The sequence below is a fragment of the Canis aureus genome, chromosome 26 (genome assembly GCF_053574225.1).
Source record: "Canis aureus isolate CA01 chromosome 26, VMU_Caureus_v.1.0, whole genome shotgun sequence".
Classification (NCBI taxonomy): Eukaryota; Metazoa; Chordata; class Mammalia; order Carnivora; family Canidae; genus Canis; species Canis aureus.
Genome location: NC_135636.1, coordinates 47,923,386 through 47,941,842, shown reverse-complemented (window position 1 = coordinate 47,941,842; position 18,457 = coordinate 47,923,386). Strand labels below are relative to the sequence as shown.

Sequence of the window (18,457 nt, the reverse complement as noted above, 5' to 3'; positions counted from 1 at the left end):
GGCCGATGAGCCAGTGCCTGGCAGATGTTGCTCCTTCTGAGAAGGGTGGCAATGATGGCGACCCCTCCTTTCTTTCTCTCCCTAATCCTTACCCTCCTTTTGGCCCCCAGTCCTCCGGCTGCTGCCCTTGGGCACCTGTCCTGCCCCCCGCCCGGCAGGCTCGGAGCGGGGGCCGGTCTTACTGAATTCCACCTGCAGCCCAGCCAGTTGCTGGGACTCGCCCCGTGTCCGGCTCGCAGGGGGAGCCCGGGCAGGCACGCTGCCCCCCCCCCACCCTGTCAACTCTCACAACAACCCCTGGGGAGCCGTTTGGTTCCCGGCCAAATCCCGGCACCCAGAGTGAAGTGTGGCACATAGTAGGTGTTCCAGCAATGTTTCTTGAGGGACCAGAGGATCCAGCCGTATTCTCACCATTCCCATTTTACAGATGAGCAACTGAGGCTCCGAGAGGGCAGCCAGCATGTAGCAAAGCACAACCCTCGGAGGCTGAGGGAACCCAGGCTTGGGTAGGTGACAGCTCCCACGGGCAGGATTCGAACCCAGTTTCACTGGCCCCAAAGCCTGAGTCTTAACGGCCGATGATTTGCCCGTTCTCCTACCTCTCCTAGCTGACGTCTCCAGTGCAACGTCCTCCAATCCAGACAGTCGTGCACGCACCGTGTGGCCTTAGGTAACTCCGCAACCTCTCTGAGCCTTGGACTCTGCATTTGTGAAACGGGAAACCAACCTAGCCGCACCCAGGCAGGATTTCCCTCAGCTCATTTTTCATCTGGTTTCTCGGTACCTAGGGCTGGCTGTGGCATGCAGTCGGGGCCAAATAAATCTCTGTCGATTAATTAATTGAAAAGACAAGTTTACTTTAGAGCACAGGAGTCTGCCCAGAAGCTCGGGGCTGATGGTCTCCGGGAACATATTTCTTCTCTCTCCACGTTAAAGAAAGAGAAACGGCAAATGGTAGGAGAGCCACTGGGCACTCGGTTTATGGGGGAAGGACGAGGGGGATCCCTTGTGTGCAGACCCCCCAGACCCGTGGAAAAAAAGATCTTCTTTCTAATCGAAAAGTAGGCAAGTGCGTGAGAAGCTTTCTTTAAAATGAAACATTGAAGGACTAGATGCCACGTTGGTTGTGATCCCAGCTCCCGGCTCTGTGGGGCTGGCTGAGCAAGGTCCCACCATCCTCCTCCACTGGAGGCCGGTCGCTCCTCCCTTGTGCGCCAGCGCAGCGCCAGGCTCTGAGAGACTCCGGTGAGAAGCTGAGCCCACTCCCCCGACCCTGAGGCAGCAATCCAGAAGGTTCAGAGCGGAATTCCTGAGGTTCCAAGAGAACAGCCACGAGTCCCCAGTGAGCACGTTCAAGCACCAAGGTGGGTGCTTTCTGGAGATCCCAGAGTGGATCTTTCCAGAGAGGTGGGGGTGCCTGCAGCAGACTGCACCCCCAGGGCCAGCATCAAAGGTGGCCCCCACCAGGGGGGCCCCAAGTCCCTTGCAGGAACTCACAGGTGGCAGCCTCCTCTTCCTACACCAAGGAGAGGCTGCGGGCTCTCAGGACATCTGGGGCCCCCTACCCTCCACTTTCCAGGGCTCCCCGGCTCGGCTGAGCTGCGCCGTCCAGTGGAGCCCATCCTGGGCACCCAGAGGGTGTGCAGCTCACGGACAGCCGTGCCCGCAGCTTCCTGGCCAGCACCTGCTGGGCCGGCTGACAGCAAGCGCCGCACACACCCACCGGCCTGCAGTCTGTGGGAGCGAGCCTCGCTCTGGGCTCAAACAGGACAGTGGGGAGGGTGCGTGTGTGGGGTGCCATGCCCTGGTGTGCAGCTCCTGGCTGCTGCCATGACTGTGGGAACGAGGGGCACTTTTACAGACTTTACAGACCCTTCCTGCTGATCCTACCAGCGCTGCCAGGCTCAAGGGGCCAGCAGGCCTGGTCAAGGCCCCATGCCCAAGCTGCCAGGGAGAGGGAGGGGACAGGGGCCGGGCGGTCACACAGGCCCACTCATGCTCAGGAGGGCCCCACCCTTGGTTTAATGCTCTGCCCTTGCCGTCTTGAACTTCTTGCTTCTCTCTGAATAGGAGCTGCACATTTTAATGTTGCACTAGGCCCCCAATTCTGTAGCCAGTCCCGGAAGAGGGGGCCCAGGGGCCCGGCAGGTGAGCCCCTTCCTCCTGAGATTCTCAGATTTTATGCAGAGGCTTCAGACACAGGCTCTCCATGATTAGAGATCCGGGTGCCCCCCCACCCCCACTTCTGCAAACCTCCTTGAGTGCACAGCTGGGCTCATGGGGGCTCACACACTCACTCGCACCCATGCGTGCCCACGTGTGCAACAGCAGGTCACACCAAGGCACAAACTTCCTGCTCGGGGGACCTCAAAGTGCCACTCGAGCACACCCAGAAAGCAAATAGGGCAGCACAAAGCTGGGGAGGGGGCATCGGGGACAGAGGGAGAGAGCTCCTGCCTCCCCCAGTCTCCCAGGAAAGGAGGTATCCCCCTCCCTGGCCCAGGATCCCACTCAAGCCCTTTGCACCTTATCCCATTGAATCCCTGCAGCTGCCCCTGATGTAGGTAGGGTGTGTATTATACCCATTTCCAGGATGGAAAAACTGAGGTTCCAAGAAGAGAAGAAGTTGCTTACTGGAACCAAGGCGGGCAGGCTCAGGAGCTCCATGCCACGCAGTGGCTCCTGAAATAGGACAAGCCTCCCTGCCCTCCTCTGTGCCTCTGGCAGGTGTATCCCCTCTTCCAGGTCCCTGTCTGCAGGGTGCCTGTTCCTCAGGGGGCTGCTCAAGCTGGGTCCTCCCTCCAGGGCTCCACTCCCACCTCACCATGGGCACAGGTGGAACCAGGGAAGCAGGGGTCAGTTTTTCCCAGGGTTCCCGGGCCGCCCCCACCCTATAGCCCTTTGGCTGGCCTCGCCCTCGGAACTCACGGACCGGGCCCCAGGAAGGGCTGACGGGTGTGCCTGGTGAGCCACAGGGGAGGGGAAGCAGCAGACCCCCCCCCCCCAGGGGGCAGGGGCAGGTGTGCGCGTGCAGAGCAGGGAGGGGAGGGCAGGCCGCGGCTCTGGCCAAGCTGGGAGGGGGGAGTGGGGGGGCCCCCTGTAGCTGCCCAGGAATTGCAGGAATCTTCCTCTCGAGATCCTAAATGGAGCTTCTGAAGGTTCCAAATGGAACATTCCAAGGGACCTAGTGAACCTCCTCTCCCGGGTGACGCCGGGGGCACCCCCGGCTCCGCTCGGGCCGGGCTCTCCTGCACCCAGGGACAGCGTAAGGACAGGCCTGCGGGCCGGCTGCGTGGCCAGGACGGCGGGGAGGAGGGCGGACGGGGAGGCCCGCCGCCCCCGGTGAGCCTGTCCAGGCCCCGCGGCCCCAGCCTTATTTGGTCAGAGGCTGCGCCGGCCGCTGGCCGAGCTGCTGGGGGCACCGGGGAGGCCCCGCGCCACCTCCCCACTGGGCCCCCTGGCCGGAGGCGGGCACTCGGGGGGTGCGGGGTGGCGAGGGTCAGGCCCAGGCCACCGTGGCCTCCCTGGGCTCCCAGCCGGGAGGGGACAGGGGTTCCCCGGCTTTTGCCTATATATGGCCGAGGAGAGGCGGCAGCGCTCGGCCGGGCCCCCGGGCCCCGGAGGTATTGTCTTAAGAGGGTGTTTGGCATCGGGCAGGGAGGCTTGGATTCTTGTACAATCCTGGCAGGGAAATTGTTTGACAGCTTTGACGGTGTTGGTGTTCTGGAGTCTCCGCGAGGAGCCTGGCCCCGAGGGCCGAGGGCACGCGGCCCATCACCAGGCGGGTGAGCTCCGGCGGCGGGCCTGGGGCTGCCCCACTCGGGGCTCGGGGCGGGGAGGACGTGCAGCGAGTGTAGTGGAGCCCTGAGAACGGGGGGGGGCATGGAGGGGCGCCCGGGAGGTCGCCACCGGGGGGCTGCCGGGCCCGGGGTCCCGCTGCGTGCGGCTGCAGTGAGAGGACGGGTCCACGCCTCTTAGGCCCCAAGGAGTCGGATGCTCCTGTCGTCCCTGCTGACGGACGAGGAAGCCAAGGCCCAGAGAAGGAAGGGGATTCAGGACTCCGGGCTCTTCCTCCAACCCTGTGGGGACCTCATCAGGCCAATGCTCGTTGTTCACAAACGCGTTCACAAGCGTGTCCTGAGCTCGGCTCTGGGCCGGGCATCATCCCAGGCTTGGGGCAACCACAGTGAACCAGCTAAGAAATGGCTTGTCCCCAAGAGAAACATCCTGTCAAGTAAGGTACCCAGAGAAGGTCTCTCTGTGCAGATGATCTTTAAACTGAGGCCCAAAGACAACACAGAGTCAGTCCTGGGAGTAACAGAGGTGGTGTCACAGGCGGAGGAAATAGCACGTGCAAAGGCCCTGAGGCAGGGAGAAGCATGATCAGGCCTGGGCCAGCCAGGAGGCCAGGGTGGTTGGGGCAGAAGGTGCAGTCACAGGTCGCGATCACAGGAGCTTCAAAGGTTCACGTCAGGAGGGGGGTGGGTTTTACCCCCGAGCAGTGGGAAGCTGTGTTTTAAGCAGAGATTTAATATAATCGCATGTGCTACCGTGCATGAGAGTCTGCGCTTGGCTAAGTGCTGTATGTTCATTTTCTCATCTGATCCCCCCACATCCCTGTGAGGGGAGTGGAATCCTTACCCCCATTTTACAGATGCAAGTTGAGGCTCTGAGAGCTGAAATGACTCGCTGTGTCCTTAATACGGATGGGATAGGAATCCTGCCTTCCGTCTTAGCCGGGGCAGTACAGACCCTCCCACATGCCCACCCGGCAAAGCAGCAGGGCCCGAGGGGGGGCCGACCCCGCCTCCTTCCACCTGCCATCCCTCCCGCTGCCCCCTTGCAGAGCCGGGGACCCCGCCTGTTTCCCAGGAAATCCCTCGGTGGCAGGCACAATGGGATGGTCGGTCACCTGTCCTCGGGGGCTCGGGGCCCCACTGGCTGCTTAGACTGGGGCGCAGACATCCAGGGCCGCCGCGCCCGCACACCTGGCCCCACGCCCACCCCCGCCCAGACCAGGAAGGGGCCGCAGAGAGGAAAGCAAATAGCAACCGGTGTGTTCGCAGGCCTCGGCCTCCCACCGGCGCCAGGGCAACACCACCTGCTCCCGGACAGCGGGCGGCAGGAGGACAAAAGCAGGGCTGGGGCTGCGGGCCAGGGACGCGGAGCGCGGGAGCAGGCCCGGGAACTGGCCTAGCAGGGCGGGCTGGTCCCGAGTCAAGGAGGCCTGCCTTGAACCCAGAGGTTCTGTGACCTCGAGCGTCTTCTGGGCCTCAGTCGGCCTGTTTATTAAATGGGAACGCAGGGACAGCAGGCACGGCCGGAGGTTCGCTGAATGCAGGCCCCGTGCCAGGCGGCACCTCCTGGAACGCTCGAGCCGTCCTGGAAGGAAGGGCTGTTAACTCTGTGCAGACAAACAGCAAAGCCCAGAGGCGCTGACACAGCCACCCCAGGCCACACAGCGGGAAACTGGAGCAGGGATGTGAGCCGGGGACCATCTGGCTTCAGACCCAGGCCCAGCGCGGCAGACGGTGCTCTGCAGAGGTGGGGAGCTAAGGGGCTTGACCCTAGGCCCAAGAATCGGCTTCCCGGACACCGGGACTGAGGGGAGGCCAGGAGGGGCCAGGCTGTCGAGACCCACACCATCCGGGCTGATCTTGGGGGACGGCGGTCAGGAAGGGGTCTTGTCGGTGGGTCACGAACTTGTGACCTTCAGAGGCGGGTTCTATGACTCTGACCACCTCCCTCTGACCTTCAGCTGCTTCGTATCTGTATTTAGAATGACTCGCCTTATTATTTTTCTTTTTTTACCTAAATAAGTTTATTTCAAAAGGAAATTCTCTATCACCGAGGTCAATGGAAAACCACTATTACCTGCCACTAAGAGAAGATGCCCCTGAACATGAGCACGGTGAAGACGAACCGGGTCGCTAAATACTGTTGTTTGCCCGTGGTCCTGAGCCGGAGGCTGCTCTTTCTCTGCCACAAAGGGGGTTCGGAAGGGGCTGCTGGCCGTGAAGACGCACCAAGCCTCAAGCTGAACTAAGAAGGATAGGAAAGCCGTGAGACGGGATGGCCTGGGGGTGCCTGGGGGGCTCAGGGCATGATCCCAGTCCCACACTGGGCTCCCCGCAGGGAGCCTGCTTCTCCCTCTGCCTGTGTCTCTGCCTCTCTCTGTGTCTCTCATGAATAAATAAAATCTTGGGGAAAAAAAAAAAAGAAAGAAAGAAAGAAAGGGAATGGCCTCGTCCCCGGGCCCCATGCCCACCCCGTGGCAGCCTGGGTGCCACATTTATCACACACCCATCTGGGCCGGCCCCATCCTTTAGAGATGGGGCGGACGGGCCCCTAGAGCAGGAGCCACTGTTCCCTGAGAGTTTGGGGCACGTCCGCACCCACAGCAGCCTCAAATGTGCCACCAGGATGTGTCCCCTCCTGTCCCCTGCTCAGGAGGCCCAGGGACTCCAAGCTCTGCCCTGTGCCAAGTACATCTCCAAAATGTCATGCCCTCCCTGACGCCGTAGGTGCCTAGACTGTCACTGTGCTTCCAGCATTTTCCGCCCACGAGGCCGCTGGCATTTCTGCCCAGTGGCAACCCTGAGAGGTTCTAGGCAGCGGCTCAACGGCTCAAGTCCCAGGAAGGCGGCGGCGTGAAGGGTGTTGGCTTGGTTCCCTGGGGCGTTCAACGCGCGGTGGGGCTGCCGGCCGGTCCACGGGCTGGGACCCTCTGTCTCGAGAGCAGCCGACCAGGCCGGCCTCCGGGGGGGTGGCTCGCCCACATTCCAGAACCGCAGGCCGGGGCTTGCCTGCCAGGCAGCCGGCTTGCGTTTATCACCGGGCAAAGGCAGAAAGAAGCCCTTCTGCCTTCAGGTGGCATCCCGGTGACAGACGCCCCCACGGAGCTGCGTGTCACCTTCTCTTTGGGGGACAATTCTGCCCTCGGGTTAGAGAACCGTAGCGTGGAGTTGGGACGCCCCACCCCCCCCCCCGCCCCGCAGCCAGGTGAGGCCCGGCAGCCCGCGCTCACACCTCAGCTCTGCTGCAAACCGCCCGAGTGACCGCAGAGACGGGGGCCGGCTCCCTGCACCCCCAGATCCTCGTCTGTGACTTGGGGGCTCATAAAACACACCACTCTCCAAGGACTAAAGAAGTAAAACACGTTCTGCGTTTCAGATAGTGCGAGCCCTCCACGAAGGCTGGCCCAGGCCATCTGGGGTTTTTGGTCTTTGTTTTCCACCCTCTCCCACTTTTAAATAAGGCAACTGTAAATGTTTTTGTCCCCGAGGATCAAAACATTTTGCCAAACAACAGAATGCTGGATCAGAGGGCACGGGCGGTTCCACGGCAGTTGTTCCTTGCACGGAGATTGACCTTCCACGTCGGAATGTGTTTACAGCAAGAGCCGATTGTGTCATTTTCTCCGCATCCCTGCCAGCACTGGGTTTTACCACTTTATAACTGTTCCCTAATTTGATCAAAGTGGAGAGGGGCTTTGTCCGCATTTCTTTCTTTCTTTGTCTACAAGTCTGTGCATTCTTTCATGTTACAATTAACTGCTATTTCCTTGGGAATACACGGTGTGGCGGCCTCCTTGGAATGTTTCTCAAGTGGCATCTGCGATGCCAAAGTCCCCTTGTCAGGTCCACCTTAGAAGCGTCTTCTGAGCAGGGGAGACAGGAGAGGTTGTCGCTCGGGGTGGCAGTGAAAGCCTCTCCCCTGCCTACCCCAACCCGTGCCTTCCCGTCACCTGATTATCCTCAGAGCCTCCCCAATGGAGGAAATCCTCTCCTGGGACTGCGGCTGCAGGCATGGAGGCCGGAGGAGGAAGAGTCGATTGCATTCTTGGAGCTAACAAGTGAGCCAGTGAGGCAGAAGGGTAACAGACGCCACCCCTGTACCTCCCACCACTGCCCTCCTGCACCGCCCTCCACGCTCCTCCAGGGACCCCTGGGTCCCAAGAAACTTTCCTTCCAAACCATGAGGTCAGAGCAAAACCCCTCCACCGAGTCGTGATAAGGTGATGACTCTCTGTATTCCTTTTTTTTTTTTTTTTAAGATTTTATTCATTCATGAGAGACACACACAGAGAGAGGCAGAGACACAGGCAGAGGGAGAAGCAGGCTCCCTGTGGGGAGCCCAATGTGGGACTCGATCCCGGGTCTCCAGGATCACGCCCTGGGCTGAAGGCAGATGCTAAACCGCTGAGCCACCCAGGGATCCCCAACTCTCTATATCCCTTAATCATTTCAGTTCCTGGTGTCCTATTAGCAAGACACCCAGAGCTCCTTCTTGGGTCCTCCCTCCCCCCGAATTATCCAAGGACCCCACAGTCATCCTCAGCAGGTGGAGCTGCCACTGGCTCCCCAGCGAACGTCCCTGCTGTTATGACATCTTGCCACCGCATGGGGTGGCTGTTGGAGACGGCGCCAGAACAGTCCTGCAGACCTTTGCCCATTGGGCAAGGACGTCTGAGCTGGTTAAGCCCTTGCCTGGGGCCTGGGGTCACTCATACTCGAGACTTGAGTTCATGGCTCTCGGGGGTCACCCTTTCAACACTTAGCAGAGTGACGTGCCCCACCCGCACCCTACACACACCCTAGGTCCCGACATCTAGCACCTTGCTGACCCTGCCCAGAGCCCCCTGGGAGGACAGGATGGCAACACGGCCCCTACTTTGATAGAGGGGGACCTGAGGCCCCCAGAGGGTAATTTTTCCAAAGTCACTTGGCCAGTTAGCCCCACTTCAAGCTGAAACCCAAGGTCTGGACTCCCCTTTCACTAGAAGCTCCCAGTGAAAGTCCTCTTCCGGCCCCCCGAACCAGAGCACCCTCACCACCCCCCAGTCGTGACACCAAAGAATATCTGCAGATTGCCCGGTGTCCCCTGGGGAGCAGAATCAGCCTCAGCGGAGAACCTCTGCTCCTAGACTCCAGCAGTGGCCTCTCCTGACCTTGGGAGCCGGGGCCTGTCCTGGTGGCCCCGGGGGCCCTGCTGACCTCAGCCACTCTGTCTTCCAGCCCGGGCACACGCTGTCCCCTCCGTCTCCGGTCACCCTCAAATCTCCGGTCCCGTTCAAGACCCTTCACACCCTGGGGGCCAGCGGAGAGCACCCCTGACCACGCCGCTCGAGTGACCCCCGCCCATCAGCCTCTCCATCCTTCTCCCTGATTTATCAACCTCTTTGCCTTTTCTTAAATCCCTCTGTTTCTGTTTTGTCGTTTACGGATGAGCTTATTTCTGCCTCGGCTCCGTGGGGCAGGGGCCTGCGTGTCCCGTTCGCCGCGAGCGGCCCCGGCTGCACAGCAGACATCAGGAAACCCGAGTTTCATGACTGAATGAATGAGCTGGGTGGACTTCTCTCGGCTTCTAGAAATGGATCCTGTGTGTCCCCAGGGCTGCGAAGGTAGGGAGAGCCAGGAGAGCCAGAGGGGGCCCCTTCCGTGGGCCTCGGGCCCTGCACACACAGCCTTGACCCAGGCTTTCTGGGGTTCTTGGAGACGAGAGGGGAAACCCGTCCCCTGGGCTTAAGGAGCCGCAGGCCCGGCCCTACTCACCAGGGCCCGGCTCGGATGGTGAGGCCCGGGGCCTAATTATAGAAGGCAGGTCTGAGAGGAAGTGGCTGCTCTGATTAACACCCTGAGGTTTGTTCACCCCTCACTGAGACAGTCCCCACGGGGAGAGGAAACCTGTGAAATGAACCCAGCCGCCGGGCCGGGGGGCCTCCGGTTCCTGGCTGAGGGGCGGCCGGAAGCCGGCTCTGCCTCCCGCGGCTTGTCCACGTGAGCGAGCCTCACCCCCTCTGCACCTTGGTTTGAGACAAAGGGACCCGGGCCACATTTGATCTTCGAGGGGGCTGTCCCGCGGGGGTTCAGGCAGGGGCACCACTGTCAGGAGCCCTCTCCAACCTCAGTTTACTCAACCGCAGAATGGGCTGACGGGGACCCCGCCTTGCAGAGAGTCTCTGGGAGGATTCAGGGGGGAGGCTCGTGCCGCCAGCTGGCCCAGGACGGGGTCTGGCACAGGATGAGCGCTCGGCCGGCGCTTCCCGTCGTCAGATTGGCGGGGCCCAGTCAGAATGAGAATGTGGGGCCCCTTGCTCAAGAGAAACTGAGAACTTCGAGATGGAGACAGCAGAGCGTTAAGTGGGGCAGGGCCCTTCTGAGCCCCGCGTGACTGCCCGGGCTGCACACCCCGGGGTTGGGGAGGGTGGCCCGAGGGGTGAGGGGGGTGGGGTGGGAGTAGGGGCAGCTGCTCCTTACAAGGATGCATCCCTCCCCACGACCATCAGCAGCAGACCTCAGCCCGCGGTCAGATGGAAAATCCCGCATCAGAGCGCCACGCACAGCACCAGGCGGCGCGCGCAGGACGATGCAGTAAGTGGACACTCATCATACATATTTGGGTGAAGACCAGGGCAGGAGGCCGAGGCTCCCACCTCCTCTCCCCGTGCGGCTCGCTCAGAGCGGGGGCGGGGTGCAGTTAGAGCAGAATTCACCTGTATCTGTAACATTTTATTTCTTAAAGAAAAAAAACAGCTCAGCACCTACTGTGACGTCATAAGCATGTTAAAAACTGGGTGGCGGTGGTGGCGGTTGTATTCTTTTTCTGAAAGCTTTCCCTTGTCTTTGCAGTTTTAAAAGATTTCACCACTTTTAAAAATGTGGAAACCCTCAGATTAGAAAGTATCTATTCTTTTACTACCATCCGGTGAGTAAGGGGCCTCAGAAACTCTCAAGCATTAATTGAGCACCTACTACGTTGCCTGGCCCCGTAGGCAGGGAGGCAAAACCAAGCATTTTGCCCCTCAGGAGCCCAGGGCCCAGCAAGGGGAGACAGAAAGGAGACCTGCCTGCCCTGTGCCCACACGACGGGACCCACACGACACGGCCCCGACCCTGGCATGGGGCTGCCACTTGGCTACTTTCACAGGAAAGCGGCACCCGGTGTTTTTTGCCTCCTGCAGAAGGAGCCCGGGAGCCTTGCAGGAGCCTGGTAGGTACCGAGGGCTATGGGCAGCAGCAGCAGGTACATTCAGCCCCAGTCTCGGGTGGGTGGAGGGGAGCCCCCGGGGCGGCCCCCACCACTGCCGAGCCCCTTAGGTGAATGAGAGGCATCCCCCTGAATTTTCGGCAGCCTCTCTGGCGCTAATGGGGAAACTGACCCCAGTCAGGGCCACCCGCCCATCCCCCCAGCCCAGGGTCTAATTTTGCCGAGGCCTGGGCTGGTGGTCCCTGCTGGGGAGCAAGGCAGCCCCCGGCCCCCTGCCACTCCTTGTCATTTCTGTCTTCTTGGTTAATTTTTTATTTTGAAATATTTCAAAAAAAAAAAAAAACAAATAATTTCAGACTTGCAGAAAACGTGCAGAGAAAAATGTGCGTATCCCCGCCCCCCAGCTTCTCCTAATAGTAACAGTCTATGTGATGGCACAACTGTCAGGACCAAGAAACTCCACATCGATGCAGGACCGTTAACTGAGCTTCAGACTTTATTTGGAGTTCACCAATTTCCCCCCTCACGTCTCCTTTCTGTTCCGGATGCACATGGCCTTTGGGCATCCACCCTCCGTCTCTAGCAGCGGGGGGGGGGGGGGGGCATGGGGGAGGTTCTCTGCTCCTTTCTGGTCTTTCATGGCCTTGCCCTGTTCGAAGAGTGTCAGTCCTGTATTTTGTAGATTCTACTTCAATTTGGGTTTGTCAGATGTCCCCTTGTGTTTTAAAACGAGACATAATTCACATTCCACAAAATGCACCCTCTTACAGCGTACAACGCCGCGGCTCTGGGTATGCACAAGATTGTGCAACAGTCACCACGATCAAGCCCCAGGACATCTCCCTCACCCCAGGAGGACGGCCCCGGCCCCCTTCCCACCCCCCCAAACCCCCCACCCCCCACCCTCCGCCAGCCATGGCACTTTCTCTGGTTCCCTCTCTCCACGACTCTGTTCCTGCTTTTCTTTCGGTTTCTGTTTGTGTCTCTGCCTGTGAGTCACGCTGTTGCTCTCACACACGTTCTACTTTTCTCTGTGTCTGCATCTGTCTCCCTCTTTCATTCTGAAGGGGACACAGGCAAAGCCAAGAAAACAAATAAAGAGCAACCAGAGGGCAAGCTGGGGGCTCTGGAGACAGACTGGTAGGGACAGAGAATGTCTGAGGGTTCCAGCTAGATGGGGCAGCCCCGGGGACCCCTCCAAGGAGGTGACGATGAAGTCAATCCTACAGGAAGGAAAGCAGCCACTGCTGGGACACATCCAGGCAGGAGGGCAGCTTGAGCCAAGGCCCTGGGGTGGGAAGAACCCCAAGGGACAAGCCAGGGAGATACAGGGGGGCTAGTCAGGGGTCTCCCTATGCACCAGGATCACAGGCTCTGAGGTGGGAACCCCAGCCAGCCCACAGTGCATAAGTCACTGGTGAACCTCTGAGAACCTTCCATAACCTTCCAGGCAGAGCCAGACGATCTGCTCAGCACTGGGGACCCTGGGATAGACATGATCCACCTCTACCTTATAAGAAGCTGCAGGGGGAAGGTACAACCCAGGCTCTAAACAAAGTTTGTGGGTTGATTTGCTCAATATTTACCTCGGAAACACTTAGTGAGCGTTTGCTGCAGGCCAGAACCATAAGTGGGCATGGGCAGTGCCCCGGCCTCACGGGGCTCCGAGTCTAGAAGGAGAAGCAGCTCCCCGCGCCCCCTGACCTGTGCCGAGAAGGCCGCTCACTCACCCAGCACACAGCTGCTGCTGCTCCCTGCACGGTGGACACACACAGTTGACCCCCGAGGGGGATCCCACGTCCACAGTGCAGTTTCTAGAGCAGAATGGCGTGGGTTCCTGTCCGTGTCCTGTGGGGCATGATTCGTTGAGCAGCAGCCTTGGGCATATCAGTCCCCCTCTCTGAGGCTCGGCCCCTCCTCTGTAGAGCGGCCTGGCATGAGCTCAGAGAAAAAGATGTCAAGTGCCGAGCCCCGTCCACCCCTCCACTGCCCACATTCAGAGAGCACCCCCCACCCCACCCCACGCCCTGCCCTTGACCGGCGCTGAGGGGGCAGGCTGGCCAGGAGGATCCCGGGCAGGCTGGAGGGTCCGCACCTCCCTGGGGGAGGGGGCAGCAGGGGCAGCAGCTGGATCCTGGCTCGTGTCCTTAAGTCACCGAGGGCAGCACCAGGCCGGCTGGCTGGAGCCCAACAGCCTGGGTCTCATTTGTGATGCAAATGGCTGGCCGTGGCTTGGGGCCAGGGCACATGTCCCCAGCCAGGGCCCCAGCTTTTATTCTGAGCGGAGCCTGGGGAGGGAGGGAGGGAGGGAGGGAGGGAGGCAGGGAGGGAGGGGAGCCTCCCCAGGCAGCCACGAGAGACCTTCCCAGGTGGGTTAGGGGTGAGCAGGGACCCCAAGGCAAGGGGACCCATTTCCAGAGGCGGACAGGGAAGGCTGAGGCTGGGGCCACCCTCTGATTGCTCAATGGGACGAGGGGGACCGTGGTGGCTGGCAGAGGGCCCCGTCCCGCTGGAACCCAAAGGTCACCCGTCTGGGCGTTCTCCCTGCAATCCCGCAGAAACCAGGGCACCGCTGTGTCACAGCCCGTCATTTCCTGGCCAGTGCGCGGTGGCTCTGCGGCCCCTCCTGGATCCCCTGCAAAGCTGTGGCCACGCAGACCTTCTCCCTCGTCTTTCTCTGGCTCCCGGTCACCGCCAGCCCTTCCCACGAGCTGCTTCTTGCGTTTGGAGGATCTTTGCTTTCACTGACGCCAGTCTGGCTTTGGGTCTCTGCCCTAATGCTCTACGTGTAACTGTATGTAGATTCTTTTTCTTAAAGACGGTCCCACAAAACCCGCATCTCTCCCCAGTGGTGGGAAAATGTCCCCTGACACTCTTCCCCGGTTGCCGGGTCAGCTGAGTAGGTCCCCCGTTAGGTCATTCATTCATTCAACACATACATACTGAGCAGCTCTTCTGTACCGGGCACTGTTCTAGGCACTGGAGACAGACCAATGGACAAGACAGACAAAAATGCCTGCCCCGTGGACCTACGATCCCCCGGGGGTACAGGCAATCGACAGAAAAATAAGGAATATTCGAGTAATAATAACTGACGAATGTCGGCTTGAGGTGTGACGAGAGCTGCAGGGGAAAATGAGCGGGGAGCGTGGGGCTGTAATTTTTAATGGAACAAGGTAGGAGGTGGACACCTGGGGATGAGCGGTCTAGGTAAAGGGAATAGCATGTGCAAAGGCCCTGAGGCAGAGGCTCACCTGGGAGGGCTCAGCACTTCTCTGTGGTGTTTACCAGCCAGAAATTAAACAATCATTCCGGTGATGATTTACACACTTTCTGGCATACCCACTAGGGTCTTGTATTCGGTGCTTGTTCACTAAATAAATGGAGAAAGGACTTACGCGTGTTTTTATTTGAAGGGAGGGGTTGGGGCTAGTGAAGTTGTCGTGGAGCCTCACCCCACCCTGAGGCACAGGGGCAGCTCACAGGCTGGAGCTCTGCGGGCACATGCAGGCCAAGGCACTAGTGGCAGGCGACAGGGACAGCAGGCAGCTTTTTTCAGGAGCCTGGGGGCGGCAGGCACGAGCGGCTGAGAGCAAAGCAGGGAAAAGAAGAACAGGGAAGACTCCACATTCTCCAGGCTTGGCTTGAGGCTTCCGTGAGCCCCGTTTAGACACCCCAGAAGGAACCGGGAAACCACTTGCGGGGGGAGGGAGGGGGTCCAGGTTCCTGCCCGGTCACTGAATTTGGAAAATGAATTTTAAAAATGTGGCCGTGACGCCCCTTGTGTGCGCTTCCAGGTGGCCGCCTAGCAGGGCTGAGCCAGGACAGGGGAGGCGCGTGCAGGGGGGTCCCAGCAGGTGTGCACCGACCCAGACCGCGTCCTCCCCTTCCGCCCACATCCCAGGGGACCGGTGACAGAGAAGCCCCACCCACCTGGCGGGACACCCCACAGCCAGCAAGGGAGCCAGAGCAAGCCGCGTGGGGGCTGATGGGAGCCCTTGGAGAGGGTTCCAGGGGCTGGCGCGTCGTTGAGCGCATGCACGTGCTCCGCCAGGCGAGGACGGAGGGCCCTGGGCGCAAGACGCAGGTGTGTCCAAGCTGGAGGCGCTGATGCTGGCTGTGGGACAGGATGGGTCCGACCTGCCTCCGTGACGCCGAGCCCGTGCGCTGGTAGACACAAGCTGTGCGACTCTCCTGATAAAAATGCCACCATGATTCATGGCAGGGAGGTGACCGCCCAAGCGGGAGGCTGGAGAAACTGCTGGGCTGGGGTGCAATGGAGGCTGGGACGATGCGGCTCACCCCCCAGGGGGACTTGCCTGTCCCCTCCTGTCCCACTAAACCAACCATCCCCGCAACCCGTCCCCACCAGAGAACAGCAGCGCGCCCCCTCCTCTCCGGGGAGGACGGTTGGGTGGAGACAGCCACCAACGGCAGGTGGGGACCTCAGGGAGGTGTCAAATGCTATCCTGGGTGGCCGCACAGAAGCAGGAGGGGAAGACATGCTGGTGATGGGCTCTGGCTGTAGTGAGGAGCAAGTGAAGAGATGCTGGGGGAGTGGTGCCTGGGGGGAGGGGAGAAAACAAAGATGCCAGAGAGTCCTCCCAGTCCGCCCGTGAGTCCTCCCAACCCGCGGGAGGCTGTGCCAAAGCCACGCCAGGTGCCAGCTTTTGTTTGGGGTTGGGGGGAGGAGCGGCTCCATGCGTTCATCCCCACCCAGTGTCCTACCTATATCCCCTGTGCCAACCTCAGCCTCCGCTCCCAGGCTACACTCTTGCTTTGCAGGCCTCCCTGCCGGCCAACCTGGCTGGACACATCCGACCTCAGGCCCTTTGCACGTGCTTGTGACCACATCGGGAACGCTCTTCCCACGCTTGCCTCTGCATAGGATCTCTGTCCAGTGAGCCTTCCGCGGGGCCCACCTCCCACCTGGACCCTCCTGATTCTTCTCCATCCACTCACCTGTTCGTCTCCTTCACAAATTTGTGATTCAGTGATTTCTTTGCTCGCCTTCCTGATCAGGCAAGCTTCAGTCAGGGCACTGCCTGGCCCGGGCATTCGGAGAAGGAGCAAAAGGATCTGGAGCCACCGGGGACCCAGGGCAGGTGCCCCGGAGGAAAAGAAGGGTCGTTACAGGAAGCAGCCCCAGGGCAGGAAGAGCCCCAGGCCAGGCTGGGGAGGGTGATTTAGAACCAGACGGCTCCCCAGCTGAGCCCAGGTCTCCTGCCCCAGAGCCTCGTTCCCAAACTTATGCAAGAACAAACAGGGAGGCCTCTCCTGACTCAGAAGCACGCTTTACTGGGACAAAGAGTAAATAAACTGATATTTATACCACGGCCCCATCGGGTGGCCACTTGGCGCGGAGGCAAATATGGTCAAAACTGCGCTCGGAGGCCCTCGGGGAAGAGCGAGGCTGTCCCGAGAGGAGCCCGGTGGGAGGTGTCCGCAGCCCACACTCCCACAGATGCCTCTGATCGCCCAGGACAGGTCCGGGGTGGGGGGGGGGTCACCTCTGGATTCCTGTAGACCTTTCCCAGGTCAGCTGCTGCCTGGGTCCCGGGCCCGTGGGCAGGGTCCCCATGTCCCCCCTGAACTTTCTCCTGAGGACACACCCCCACGCTGCCTCAGGTGACTTCTCAGCTTGGAAGATGATTTCATTTAAATACTTTAGAATCCATACGTTCAGCAAGAACTATGAGTCACCCTGCTGTGCCCGGCTCCCGCGCAGTGGCTGGCTCGTAGGCGGCTCTGACACGCTCCTGATCCACCCCAGCAACCAGTCTGAGATGGGAGACAGGGACTACATGAGCAAACAACGCCCTACACTGAGAAGCCCCCGCCCAGTGGGTGCTCTGGAGGAGGTGGGCGAGGGCAGGTGGCAGAGAGCGGCCGAGGGTGGGCACACGCAGGAACACGCCCTCCAGGGCAGGGGGAGCTGCTCGTGCAAAGGCCCTGGGACTTCCTTCCCAGCTCCTCCCTGGTTCTCTGATTATCCTGGTTACTCATGTCCTTGTTTACTGTCCATCTCCAGGGGGCACCTGGGAGGCTCACTGGGTGAAGCCTCTGCCTTTGGCTCAGGTCATGATCCCGGGGTCCTGGGATCGAGTCCCACATTGGGCTCCCCACACGGAGCCTGCTTCTCCCCACACATCTCTGCCTCTCTCTGTGTCTCTCATGAATAAATAAATAAAATCTTTGGAAAAAAAAAAAAGAAAACCGGTGAGGTTCCACTGACAAAGTATTTATGGCCGTGTCACCAGGTTCTAGGAGAGAAAGCCAGAGGAGCAAACAGAAGCGTCATCTCCAGGGGCTGGCATTGCAGGGAATCCCTCATTGCACTTTGCCAGCTCCCAGCGTTTTACCGTGAGGTTCTATTTATTTTTAATCTGTTCTGTTTTTCTGTAATTACAGAAGCAACATGCGTCTGTGGCACCACGTTCAAACAAGGTGTAAAGTAAGAAGAAAAGTTCATATTCGCCAGACACAGCGCCTCAGCCTGCCCTGAATTCCCGGAATGCACCTTTCATCAGACCCCCTGACCTCCCGGGGTCACGCCTGCAGGTTGGGGGAGGAGTTTGCCCCCCCACCCGTGTCCACCCATGGGCCACAGAGCCAGGGGCTCGGGGTGGGGGGTGAGTGTGGGCGGGGGCCTGGGAGGGCCGAGCCCGTCCGCAGTGTTGTTAAACGCCGGCCACCTCCCTCCCTGTGCGTCCTGGGGACACCGCCCCCCATGGCAACCCACTCCCTGTTGAGGGCTGGTGCTGCCCCCGGTCACGGCCTCTACCCTGTGACCTTGGGTACAGACATCGAGAAGGACGGGGTGACTCTCCAACACGTCTTCCAAAACAGAAGCGACAGGTAGGTATAAATCAGTGCAGGGAGGGCCCCCAGAGTTCTGGGTTTCCCCCCTGGTGGTTTCTGTTGCTCTTTTCTGGAATATTCTTTCAGTATTTCCTCGTTTTTTCCAGAGCCACTGCCATCCTGGTTTCCGAGGAGCTGCTTGGTGAGCGGCGGACACCCCCCAACCCCCCAGCGCCGGCACCCACCCTGCCCTCTGTGCCTGCAGCCCCGGCGGCCCCAGCCCCAGCAACCAGCACACGACTCGCTGTCTGGACGCTTCGTGGGAATGGGGCGCACAGGACGCCCCCATGGCGGGCTTCTTTCATTTAGGTGCGTCCTCGAGGTCCGTCTGCGTTGTGGCGTCTATCAGAAGTTCATTCCTTGTTATGGCCAAATAATAATATACCTGTTGTGCGGCTGGACCGTTTTTGTTCATCCATTTCTCAACTGATGGACATTTAGGTTGTTCCCACTTTCTGGCCACTAGGAATAGTGCTGCCGTGAGCACTCAGGGTCGAGACTGCTGTGTGGATGTTTGCTTTGACTGGTCTCAGGTGGGCACCTGGGGCGGAATTTCTGGGTCATATGGTAGCTCTATGTTTGATCACCTGAAGCCCCTCCAGGCTGT

The 18,457-nt window shown here is 60.1% G+C and overlaps 1 long non-coding RNA gene across 8 annotated transcripts; it reads left to right on the top strand.

Moving 5' to 3' along the window:
• Window positions 1-781: 781 nt before the first annotated feature.
• Window positions 782-18,263, top strand: LOC144298578 (uncharacterized). Of its 8 annotated transcripts, XR_013365511.1 has the most exons (12): window positions 3,076-3,265; window positions 3,705-3,785; window positions 3,979-4,234; window positions 5,306-5,544; window positions 5,853-7,855; window positions 9,018-9,403; window positions 10,289-10,373; window positions 10,632-10,707; window positions 10,809-10,992; window positions 13,548-13,783; window positions 17,401-17,847; window positions 17,958-18,262. It is a non-coding gene; the product is annotated as an uncharacterized LOC144298578 (long non-coding RNA). The 8 variants fall into 8 exon arrangements; XR_013365512.1 differs by having other exon boundaries at window positions 3,074-3,265; window positions 5,821-9,403; window positions 17,958-18,263; XR_013365508.1 differs by having other exon boundaries at window positions 3,075-3,265; window positions 5,853-9,403; window positions 10,292-10,373.
• Window positions 18,264-18,457: the final 194 nt, after the last annotated feature.